This window comes from Thunnus albacares, chromosome 23 (assembly GCF_914725855.1).
Source record: "Thunnus albacares chromosome 23, fThuAlb1.1, whole genome shotgun sequence".
NCBI classification, from domain to species: Eukaryota; Metazoa; Chordata; class Actinopteri; order Scombriformes; family Scombridae; genus Thunnus; species Thunnus albacares.
Genome location: NC_058128.1, coordinates 6,140,717 through 6,154,111, shown reverse-complemented (window position 1 = coordinate 6,154,111; position 13,395 = coordinate 6,140,717).

The following is a 13,395-nucleotide window of genomic DNA, read 5'->3' as shown; positions in this document are numbered from 1 at the left end:
GGCAAAAACAACAATATGACAGATATTACATAGCTGCAACAATTAATCAATTAATAAATTAGTCAATGGATAGAAAATTAATTATCTACAACTATTTTAATTATTGATAATCATTTTAAATCATTTTTCAAGCATAAATACCAAATATTTGATGTATCCAGGTTCTAAAAACTGAGAAGTTGCTGCTTTTATTGGTCTTATAATTGGTCTAATAATGTAATATAAACATTTTGGGGTTTTTTAACTATTTGTTGGTCAAAACAAGACACTGGATGATGACAGTTTGTTCTCTTGGACGTTTTTCCTTGTTTCATTTTTTAAAAAATCGATAATGAAAATAACTGTTAGTTGCCGCCCAAAAGACGACGTGTGTCTGAGCACGAGCACATGAGTTTCAGTTTGAGTGTGTTTTCCTGTAATGTGTCGAATTCCTTTCTGCTTCGATAAAACATTGGACCCCAAGTTTTTGCACACACACCCCTCATGCATCACTCACCAAGAATGACTCGTGTGTGTAATTCCGAGAAGACAGCTGGGTGTGTAGCAGGTCTGGTTCATGTTAAGAGTTGTTGCACTTGGTGACATGTTCTGTCATTATGAAGAATATATTTACGGTATTTTGTTTAGAAACGTATCCAAAGACTAATGACAACAAGCACGTTTTCAGTCTCAGGAGAGTAGTTCTGTGTGAGGCAGACGCCACTGAGTATGTGTGGGAATGTGTCTCTGTCTACAGTGACTCACTAGCTTGTTGTCCTACATGTCACAACCTCTTGACTTTGTACTACAGTATAAATTTCTCCAAGAACTTCATATCATTATGAGAGGTTGTGATATGTATTTGTATGTATTCTGTCGTTTCCTCATTGCAAATTCATGAGAGTTATGATAACGTTTCCTCAGTTTCTGTTGTTATTGCGTTCTTTATTTATAACATGGGATGGTGGAGTTGTATTGATTGTATTGATTGTATTGATCGTATTGTTTTTATTGTGTTAAGCACTTTGTGTTACGTTGTATTTGTATGAAAAGTGCTTGTAAATAAAGTCTGATTGAATGAAGGCCGATGTAGCACAACAAGCTACTGAATCACTGTAAATGGAGCCACATTCCCGCACATGCTCAGTAGCGTCTGCCTTACACAGAACTACTCTCCTGAGAGAGAGTTGTTCCTTGGGGCCAAGGAACAACTTGTGAATGTAATTTAATAAACTTTACTTTAAAGGTGGAAATTCTGACATGTTAGCAGCACTAGAGGAACATTTAGGATTCATCCTCCCAGAAACAAAAATGCTTACATTAAGTTTCATGTCAATTTGGTTCATTGTTTTTGAGATACGTTATCATGGATCAAGGTGTCGGTAAAGGAAACATTTGGAGTACCAGTTTGACTTGATGGCGGTGCTAGAGTAAAGGTCAAGGTCAAAGAAACACTACAGAAACTTTGGTTTCCTGCCGTCCTTAAAGCTATAATATGTAACTATTCTGCATTAAAATGTCTACAAACAACTAGACCTATCTTATATATTTTGTTGAGTTGTGTACTTACATTATCCCAAATGATTACAACAATTTTCAAACCCAGAGAAATCTGTAATTTTAATCAAAGTTACAGTCTGTTTCATTTGGTCTCCTGTCAATAGCGTCATACCCCCTCTACCAAAGAGTATACGTGCATGAGATGCATGCATCCGTGTTGCGGTTGTTCAACAGAAACTGTTATAAATTGACTTTTATTCAGTTTTAAGCCACATTTTTATGATAAGCTTTTTAATCTTGGTCGTTTTTAACTGTATCTTTTAACCGGATTAGGGATTTTAGTCATTGGACATCTGGATCTTAAGTTATCAGAAGAACAAGCTAAGCAAACATTAGCAGCAGCTCAGCTAGCAGCCCCTCCCAGAAGTCTGGTGCTTGTTGAACATCGTCGGAGAAACATTGATTTTTTATGTGAAACAGCTTTATTCAATATTTTTATGGTTTTAATCCCAGCGTAGGTTTGTTTTTGGAGAAGAGGAGACCTTTGCAGATAATTCGGCTCCTGGTAAAAACCTGCTGAACATCTGGATCTTAAGATATCGGAGAAACAAGCTGAGCAAACGTTAGCAGCAGCTCAGCTAGCAGCCCCTCGTGGACATCCTCTTTCTGCTGAACAGCGTCAGAAAAACACTTGATTTTTAATGTAAAAATGCTTTATTCAATGTTTTTACCTGTTTTAATCAGTGGGTCTGTTTGTTCTGGAGAGGAGGAGACCTCTGCGGATAATTCGGTTCCTGGTAAAAACATAAAAACGCTACTTCACACCGTCATCACACTCTGTCTTTTGCTATTGTTTTGATTGAGACCCCTAGCGGCTGAAATTACATATTGTGCGTTTAACAATACTAAAGCTTGTTTATTTTCTATTTTGGATTATGCTACGTTATTAGCTTACATTTTGTCAACCTTTACTGAAATACTACAACCGACCAAGCCGACATTACCCCTCAATGTTTACATCTCAGCTGCTACGAACACCAGTTTTGATATTTCCAGACTGAGTTCGGCTCCTCTGCTTGTTTTTTTCCTGCAGCTTGAGGAGGATTAGCTCAGCACATTTCAAACCGAGTCGTGCTGAGTGCGGTGCTACGGGTTTTTAACTTCTGTCTGCTATTTCATAAAAATACATTTTTGGTGTGTTTGCAGCTGGGTACGGTGAGGTCAGTCAGTGTGTACGTGTGTGTGTGTGTGTGTGTGTGTGTGTGTGTGTGTGTGTGTGTGTGTGTGTGGTTGCAAATGTGTATCTATGTACTTGAGAGCTGTCAAAGCTTCCCACAGACATGCCAGTGTGTGTCTGTGTGTGTATTTAAACAGAGGCACACAAATGGTATTTTTCCAGCATTTATCTGCTTTACAAGTAGTTATAGGATTATAAAACATATTAGAAATAATTTGTTTTGCTACTTAATGTACTTTTAGTGTGTTCTCTTGCTTTTATTGTGTATTATATACAGATTTTTTTCTTCTGTGAAGTGTCTTTTGAGTACTTTTGAACACATTTTATCTATAAATAAAATATGTTATTATATTATTAGTATGAAAAAAAGGCTGAAATTGAATGTTAAAAAAATCTCAGTATCTTACTCTTTAACAAAAAAGTAAAAATATGACTTTTTATTCATGCTAGAAGTTATTTAATGCACATATATGTGCCAGTGCTGCGGTTTGAGTGTGTAATTGTCAGCGTTGTTGTAATATTGGCAGTGAAACTAACGCAACAGATAATAATAATGATAATCATAATAAACTTTATTTGTACAACATTTTTCTGAACAAAGTTACAAAGTGTTTTACATGGTTTAATTAACATTAAAACATCTAAGGACTACAATGAGGCAGTAAAATCAGACAATAAAACAAAAAGAAATGGACTTAAATACACTAATTATAAGATTAAAACCAATAAAAACCACAGTAGTAATAAAACCGATGGTAACACTGCACTTCTACATCACAATAAAGAGTTAAGCATCATGGGAAAATGTATTTTTCTCTTAAGGAGGAGATTAGTTTCTCTTCTGTTAGAATATTTACAAAAACGCCTGAAACATCTGAAAGAGCTGCTGTGTCTCCATGTACAGATCTCGCTGTGTTTCTGTCTGTCTGTCTGCGGTTTGTGGTGCAGAAACCGTCCAGAAAAACTGAATGTCAGAGATAATAACATGATGTGCAGCCATAAGACAGTCATAAGCTCTCATGTGTTTCAGCGAAAGAGAACGTGTGTGTGTGTTTGTGTTTCTCTTTATGTGTGTTTTTAAGGTTAAATGTGATCCTTGAACAGGTTTCGGCCGCCAAATGTTGACATATTTTATACTTTTTTGTAACCGGGCAGCCGATAGTGATCAGATTTTAGCCATTTGTATTTGTATTTAGTTACATTTTCTTTCCTTTTCCTGCCAAGAACATAATTGTGGTGGGAAGTACTGTATATTCAGCACTGTTCAGGACATTTTCTTGCATGAAAATGTCAAATTTAGGTACTGAAAAATCACAAAAATGGCTGGTTTTTGGTAGTGTTGTTACATAATTACTAGCATCACTAATTAGCCTCTCGACCCTGAATAGACACATTTAATGTTACTATTTAAGTAGATAGAAAATGAATCCCAGCAACCATTTTGAAAATTGATTAATCATTTTGAGTCATTTTTTTTAAAAAAATGCTTGAATTCTCTGGTTCCAGCTTCTTAAATGTGAATATTTTCTGGTTTCTTTAGTCTTTTATGACAGTAAACTGAATATCTTTAAGATGTGGACTGTTGGTCAAGACAAAACAAGACACTGGAAGTTGCATCTTGTGCTTTGGGAAGCAGTGATCGACATTTTCTTACTTTTTAAAGACTACACGACTAATCAATTAATCTAGAAAATAATCATGAGATTAATTGATAATGAAAATAAACGTTAGTTGCAGTCCTGTATTAAACTGTATCTTTAGTGAGCCTCAACATGCTGACTTACATCATTAGTTTTTTATCTACATGGACCAAAGGAAGAGTTGTCGTTGCCAAGGCAACAATTAATAGAGATCTAAATAAATTATAAATAATAGATAATGTCAAACATACACTTAGTTGCCATTTTATTAGCTATACTTAGCTAAAACTAAAGGTGTTGATTCCACTTTATACTGTAGCCATTTTTTTACATTTATACCAATCAGAGTTGAGATAATATTAGTAATATTTTGGTGTATAAAGCAGTAAAAACAGGTGTAGCTACAGTAATAAAGTCAAAACTGAATGTAAAATACAAATTGTGCACTTTTCCTTTAGATCTTTAGACACATCCTGAATTCCCAGTAAGACAACATCAATAAGAAAATAGATTTAAGATTTAATCAGTATCATAATTCAGAAGATTTAGGCTTAATTACAAATGCTGCAACTAAAACCCTTAACACCCCCCCCCCCCCCCCCCCAAAAAAGAACAAGTACCCCCCCATTACAGTGAATCCATGACTTGTTAGTTTTGCGGCATCCTTACAGTATCTGTAGACTTAAGGTCGTGCTGTGTGTGTTGCTTTAAATAACTCGGTCAATCAGCGGTGCTCCCTTTGGTACGTAGATGCCTGTCAGCACTAACTGATTTACACTCTTGCACGCTCTCACGCACACACCTGTGTCAGTTATCACCGTGACAGTGATCTAACAGGGCAGCCAGCCAAGACATCGAGGCATTTACTCTGCTAGCATGTCATACTCATGCTAGGGGAAGTCCTCCTGTGAATGATTATGAAGGTGACAAACAATAAAAATTAGTAAAAATGAGTATTTACCACCACTGCATCCACTAGCATCTCTTTTTCCAGCAGAGTTATGCTCAGTAAAAAGCTGCATATGATGTCTGGACAATAAGCCGAATTTATCAAATTAGAAACTTAATGGATCTCTTATTGAGTTAAAAATTAGTCACAATGCAATTATCTATGAATAAATTGTCTGAATTCACTGTAATCAAGCTGAAAATAGCTGCAACAAGCAAACACCAGATACAGAATAGAGATACAATTTGAGGTTTGACGTCAACCTGGGCCATCAGATCTTGTTAGTGACTAACATAATCACCGGTCAATTCAATCAGCTGGCCTGAATCTGCAGCGCACAAGACCCGACCACGAGAACTCTTGAACCTGAATGTGCCAGATAGCTAATATGTTTTGCAGATTTCTGTACAGAAAATTAGATCATTTTTTGTGTCAAAGTGAATCTTTTTATGTGTCTGAAACAGCATTTAGGCTATTTAGGCACTGAAAAACTCTCTTTATATTCTTTAGTTCTAATAAAAGACTAATTTCATGCCAAATTTGATGTTTGATTTACTTATAAGCTATTCCTTCCTACAGTACATGTCTTTATATCAGGGATATACTTGTAGGATCTATTATTATTCAACTATACAAATATATATTACATTTCAGTTTCAATTTCACTGATTGTAATGTATAGTCAGGTAGATTAGGTGTTGAATATGTTGTATCTCACAACCAGTGATGTGATTTTTAGTGCACGCAGGCTACTTTATTGTTTTCATACTGTAACTTTGATTTTGTGCAGTTAAATTACATTTGACAGCAATAGTATCTTAAAAGTATAAACTGTTTTTTTTAACAAAAGAGAGGGGTATGCAGTTGCTGTTTTTGGAGAATGTAACTGCATTGAATAACAGCTATAACATTACTTTTAAAATGAGTAATGACCACCACTGAGCGTCTGTATGGCGTGAGTTACAGTTCATCCTCCTCTCCCGCCATGTGATTGGTTTGGCTAAAGGGAGAGGCAGTAAATGATTGACAGAGAGAGAAGAGAGAGTAACTGGTCATGGGGTCCACTTCCTGTCTGCTGGGAAAGACAAACACAGGCGGAGGGAGATGGAGAGAAAACAAAGATCGCAGAGGGAGGGAAAATAAATAGGGAGTCCGGATAGAGAGGAATGTTCATGTGTTTTCTCTTTGGCTCTGATGGCAACTCATTAACACCAGCAGGTCAGAGACGGTGATAATTTATCTGAGCCCGGCCCTGCTGTCACATTAAAGACCCCCGTCAGCTTTTCAGGAAAACAACAGAAAGTGTAAAGCTGAGCTACACGAAAGAATGAAATCTCTCAATTTTCTCATAGTTAACACCTTTGTTGGCTTTTATGTGGATCAATATTGTACTTTTATTAAAGTCTGATGTGTTCTAGGAGTGTCTTTTACCTCTGATATGATACTCACAGCATGATAAACAGTACAAGTAGTTCCCAACCAATCAGTATCTACTTGTGACCCGTCATCACAAGCAGTTCAACAAAAGATTTATTTTAGCTCCTCGGATTGTTTTATTTGAGTGAATTTGGCAGGTTTGAAGAGATGAAAGTTTCCAGTATTTCTCTAGAAAAAGGAAAAAATTGGAAAATATATTATTTTTGTCTTTTTTATCCCTTTAATCGTGTGACCCCTCAGATTTGAGGATCTTGGTGGGACTTGTTGGAGGTCAGGAAACACTATGTACAGTATATTCTTTATTATATAAATTGTTTGCAGTTGTTCAATATTTTTCTTTTCTACTGGGAGATGGTCAACATAAGCTAGAGCTGCAACAATTAGTCGAATGAAAGAAAATGTTCAAGCAAAATGCCAACCGTTCAGGCTTCTCAATGTGACAATTTGCTGTTTTCCTTTGTCATACATGACAGAAAATTGGATATCTGAAGGTTTTTGACTGTTAGTCAGACTAAACAAGCAAACTGAAGATATCACCATGGGGTCTGAGAAATTGTAAATGCAATTTTTTTTACTATTTTTTTAGCATTTCATCAAGTAAAAATAATCAGCAGATAAATCAAAAATGAAAAATAATAATTAGTTGTAGCCCTAAAACATATCAACATTAATTCAGTTAGCTTTGGTAGCTTCAGTCTTTAATAATGCTTGCAAATAGCATGCCACATTAGCAAGTTAATCAGTGTAACATTTAGCTTGTTAGCTTATTAGCATTATATGTATCTCAAAAGATTTGCAATAAATGCTAATGCTAATATTATTATAATATTATTACATGAAAGAGGTACCATATTTTTCTCTTTTATCAAGTACTGAATAGATAGTTTATTATCATTCTGATATGCTAATGTTAGCATGTGTGCGCACACTTAGCAATTTCATATCCTCGTTTCATCATTGTTTACAATGTAGTGTTTACATGTGAGAATGTTAATTAATGTGTGTACAGATAGCATGGCATATTACATTTTTTGTATGAATTACTTCTCTACTTCTTGTTCTATTTTTTTTTATTGAGCATAGCATTTTAGCATGCTATGTTAGCATTTATCAGAAAGTACATTTGAGACTGGCAGGAATTCAGTTAGACAAGTGGAAATTTTGACATATTGGAGGCAATTGGTCAACAGTCTGAGGATAATTATAGGGTAGAATTCATCCTCCTTAGACTATTAATTTCTCTGCCAAATTTTATGCAAATCCATCAAGTATTTGTTAAGATATTTCACTCTTTACCACAGTCCAACAGAGTAATACGGCGCTAACATATTTCAGAGTTAAATGGACATCAGGGAAGAAAACACTCTTTACCTCCATCTTGTACATTAGTGTTATTATTTCTGATATCTTCATGCTTGAAGAAAAGTACAGAGGTCAGCGTTAATGGCAAATAATATGGATGTCAAAGTGCAATTATGGCCTTCCCTTTTACGTTAACGCTAAAGTGTTAAAAGTCAGAAAAGTACATGTATAAAAGAAAAAAATAAGGAATGTTAATGTGTTTTCCCTCTGTCTTTTATGGTCACTCATTAACAGCTATTGGCTAGGTTAGGGCCTGGGTGGGGTGGGGTCTCACTACAGTACACACAAGGAAAAACCACAAAGAGGGAAAACATACAACTGGTATAAAACTTAAGAAAACATATTCCAGTGTGGGAAGCTGTTTCTCGTCTTCTCCCTTCTTCCATAATGTCTATTTCTTCTCTTTCTCTCTCTCTTGTGTCTTACAGAATCTGATCTTCGACCTTTAGTGTGACTGTTATCTGAAGTCTGAATAGTTAATGGTTTCTCCTTGTACATCTTTCGTTTTGACTCATTTTGTCTTTATGACCTCAGCTCTGCTATGTCACCTATCATTAGAAGGAGGGTTAGACTGCTAGGGGAATTTTGAAGGCTGATACTGATGTTTAGGTTATTTGTAGGTGTTTTAAAAACCAGGAGAAGGTTTTAGGTTTGATGTGAGATGATTAATGGGAGAGGAAAGAGGAAAAAACAAAGTTCTGATACACAAATCTGTTTTTAGCTTTTGGACTTTTTCTCTAATCTTTGATTTGGGTGAAATATTGGATCATTTGAACATTTATTGAGATGAAACCATGTGAGAAGTTTAGAGGGAAAAACCATTATTTGGCGGAGCTGTTAACAACTCATAGACATGTGAAATGTGACCCCGACTACACACTGCTTTTTGTATGACGTCAAAAGCCAAAAAGGTTTGAAACCACTGGTTTAATCTTTAACAATGTGTTGTCATCTGGTTTTATATAGTTCTTCCTGTAAACAAACATCATCACCATCTGCTTATCATATTCTCTTCCTCTTCATGTATCTCTTGTAATCTTCCCCTTTCCTCCAGTCCTCTAATCAGCCGCCTATTGTGTTAAAGGAAAATGGCAAACAGAGAGTAGGCTTACCTGCCAAACACGGAGAGGGAAATGGGAGAGGGAGGAGTCTGGGAAAAAAGTCAAACTTGTTGAGATAAAACATGTTTACGTAAAGGCAAATGCCAGTTTTGCAGAAAGAAAAGAAGCAGACAGGGAGATGCACGCACACAGGATGGACAAAAGCATGGAAAATTTCACTCAATGTAAGCATCAAAAAGATAACAAAACCAGCTTCTATCTGAATCTGACGAGAATGAATCTATATCTTATGTAACATGAGCTTTTTTTAAATTATTTTATTCATCTACTGTACTGTATAAACAAACATAGAGACTCAAAGACAGTACAGGCAGTAAAGGAGATATGAATTATGGCAGCCGGGACTGAACAACACTGTAATCTTTGTGGATTGTGAAGGATTAACTCCTCGGTCAGATGCAGGTCCGACAGACAAAGCTCCCCCATCATCAGCTGAAACAGGACACCAGCCGACAAGCTTAAGAGACACACTCAACAGACGAGTCCCATTGATTTCCTTCACTTTTTGGCTCTGAACGTGTCCCGACATGGCCAACAAGTTCAACCGGATGCCAGCTGAGTCCCACATTGCCCCTAAGGACCCTTTGAAGTCTTGTGTGACAGTTTTTGATGCATTATAGTTTTATAAGGACGTATCTTTCCTTTATCTTGCACTTTTTAGTGAAGTTTGCTTTCCATGTCTTTCCATAATCTTTTAAGATATATATTGGGCTATTCATCATTTATATTTTACTGTATATTGCTGCATCCCTTGGTCCAACCGGAGATGTGATTGGGGAGACAGTTTACATGTTGAATAATCGTTAAAGTAATAGTAACAAAGGCTAAAAGTAATTCCTTGGTTTCTGCATGAAAACCTTTGATTAAATCACAGTTTTATGTGTGTGTAGTCATGTGACAATGTTAGTGTAAAATACAGATGAATAGCAGAGTCAGAATAGGTCTTTTGACATCAATCCATGTTTCCGGTCTTTATGCGACTTTTATGCTCACACTCTACAGATTAATTATGACGTGGGAGCTCACCCTGAACAGGGAACCCTTGGTTGGTTTAGTCCAGTGACAATTCTAGTTAAGTTTATTCAAAAAAAGACGATCATGTGCTCAACATTAACAAAAGGCAGCATTACTTTGTGCAATTCTACTATGAATGGAAAGCAGATGTGGACAACACGATCTGTTTGTTTGCAGCTAAATTTAGTTTTATATCACAGCAGTTTCAGCCACAACATGTAGTAGTGGTTACTCCAATAATATTAAAACAAGCTTGCTATATTGTAGTTAAAAACATATTTTGACAGCAGCCATGTGGGGAATTAGACCGTTGAACTGCTCAGACTGCAGGCAGCTGAACAAAATTGCTGACCTGCCAGAAATTCAGCTGATCATCCAAGAGCCAGATGGTTGATAGTTCAGGCAATTAATCCGGCGTTGTGACTTCAAACTGCACATCAAACGACACCCAAGCTGGCAGAAATTCGTCCCGATCTTTAAATTAGTCAGGGGCAACCAATTTGGGGCTAAAATTGGGCTTAATGTGTACGGTGTCTGCCCGGCATTACTCAGACAAGTTATCCAGATAACTCAATAAACATGTTTCTAGGAAAAGGTCTTTGGTACTGTGTGATCAACCTGCAATCACAGAGAGAGTTGGAGGCGACAGAACAAAGGCCTCTTAGCTTTGCAAGTACTTGAGTACGTCTTTATCTGATTTGTTTCCAAATGTAGTGCAAATTTCAACCTAATTTCTCGAAAATTGGCGAAAGAAAATTTGAATTCACATGTGTTTCCATTCATGCTGTGATTGGAATATTAGGAGTTAGTTCATTGAGATAAACAGCTGGTAGCATTAATTTTCCAGTTGGAGGTCATTAAATCATTGCAGAGGAATAAGGTGCAACAAGTCATATGCTTCATGTATGTCATGATATATTCTCTATGTCTCTTTATGTTGCACTTTATCACATTTTGTTTTTATCGATACACCAACTTTTCCACCTCAGCCAAGTGTGAAAAAGGGAGGGTTTGCGATATTTAGGGATTTTTTTTTATGACTTTTTCCACAAAAGCAAATAAAAACAGCACCTTGTGAGTTTCCATGTCCATGAGTTTCTGACAAACACTATTTTTGTGTCAACACCACAACATTACACTGGTGTTCAGTGTGAATGAAAGGCCCAACACAGGACAAGGATGCATTTTCAAATTTATTTGCATTCGTGTGGGCAGTTATTTTTATGGAAACAATGTGACTGTTTTTACAGTCTTCATCACAAAATAAACCCAGTTTCATTTCATTAGCATGTGCAGAAGTTAAAAGGTATATCAATAGGTAAATTAAACTCTGTGAAAGCAAATTCAAAGTAATTTTTGGCTGGACCGGCTACAGAGAAGCCCTATAACCCCGAATGTCTGTCCATTACTGATTGACTGACTGACTCACTGAGTGATGAAGTTACACCATTGGTCAGCCAGCCCAGTGTTGTAGTTTCTCCATTGCCCGTTGCAGCGCATTGACAGTGCAATGACAAGCTGATACACTGCATGTAACAGAATGTACTTTGTAAGGGAAGCTGCAGTATGTACTAAAAGTAAAAAGTAGAGATACGCGATTCAGAACGCAGCACATGTTTACAGACATCCACAGATAGAAACAGATGAAAGAGCAGGGGGAGTTAATAGATAATTAGAATAGTTAAAATTAAAATTATAATCAGTTCTCTTTCAAATCAAACATCCCAAGATATGAGTGGAAAGTGTTGTTCTTGCAACTGCATTTATAACCTTTTTTTTTAACTCAAACATTGCTTAACCATGTCATGTGATGCTACTTCAGTGCACTTTAATAACAAATATCACTGGGACCACTACAGAAAATTGCAAATGAACATTTACTATCCAGGAATTCACATTATAGAAACTACCACTGACTATCCCTGCAACACAATGGCCACAATTTCACACATTGACCACATTGAACACAGTCCAGTCACATACAAGGTTTTGACCTCGCCTTGTTCTGCTTAATTTGCGGGGGGTTCAAAGGAGAACACAGGTCTGTATCAGGGTAGGACAGAACATTGTGTGTGTGTGTGTGTGTGTATGTAATGCAGCACAGTGTATTTTTGTTTGCTGTTATCTTGGATCTTGTCCTTATCCAGACGGACAATCTGAGCCTCAGATATGGACCAGCCAGGATAAGAGCTCGCTGTAAAAATGTAAAGCATTCATCCAGCTTTAACAGAGCAGCGACACACTGACCTTAGTGTAAGCAAAACAAAATATACAGACTATGTCTGTCAGATTGAAAGTATAAGACGAAGAAATAGCAGAGATATACAAACAAAAAGAACACAAGCTCTACTGTTTTCATTTATTAAATGTTCCACTTTACCAAGAGCTCACATGTGTGTGCTCTGTGAGATCTTCATATTTTTTCATTCATTTCTATGATTTTTTGAAATTGAAAAAAAAATATTATTTTATTTCAGCTGAAGTCTATATAGGAAATAGAGACGACAAGAGGGAGGAAAAGAGGTTGTGTTGACAGAGTAAGAAAATCTTATCATGCCAATAGATCTCCTTGAATTCAATTAAACTGTGTGTGTTTTATGTGTGTTTGGCCAGTGACTCTGTACCTCTCACAATTCTGTTATTGTGCTGCTGCCGCTGCTGCTGCTTCAAAACAGTTACCTTCAACTCTTGTGAGTTCAGACCAGCTGCTTCCTCTTATCCTGTTAGATTTAAAGCAATTTAATTTAGTTTTTATTGCAAAAATATTATTTTTACACGACCACTGTTTCCTCCAAATGACCCCGTGCTCAAATAACTTACATCGGTCTGAAAATACTTGATTTCAGTTGGATATAAACATTCATGTCTGCCTAGAAAGGATCAGTTTAACATTCGGCCTTACTGATTTTGGGGCTCTGGGGAACAGCAAACATTGGGTTTCTTGAATCCTAACCTTAAACCTATTACAGTCTACTTTTGCTACACATTTCCTCCAGACTGAGAATGTCATGTACATGCAGAGGCTTGATCTCAGCGAGTGTTATCAGAAGAGTCATAAAGTTCATCTACACTGGCCTAGTTTCCATTCCACAGATCCTATTTATAGCTAGCTACTATAACTCATTTAACTATTGTCAGAAAAACACATTCATCAAG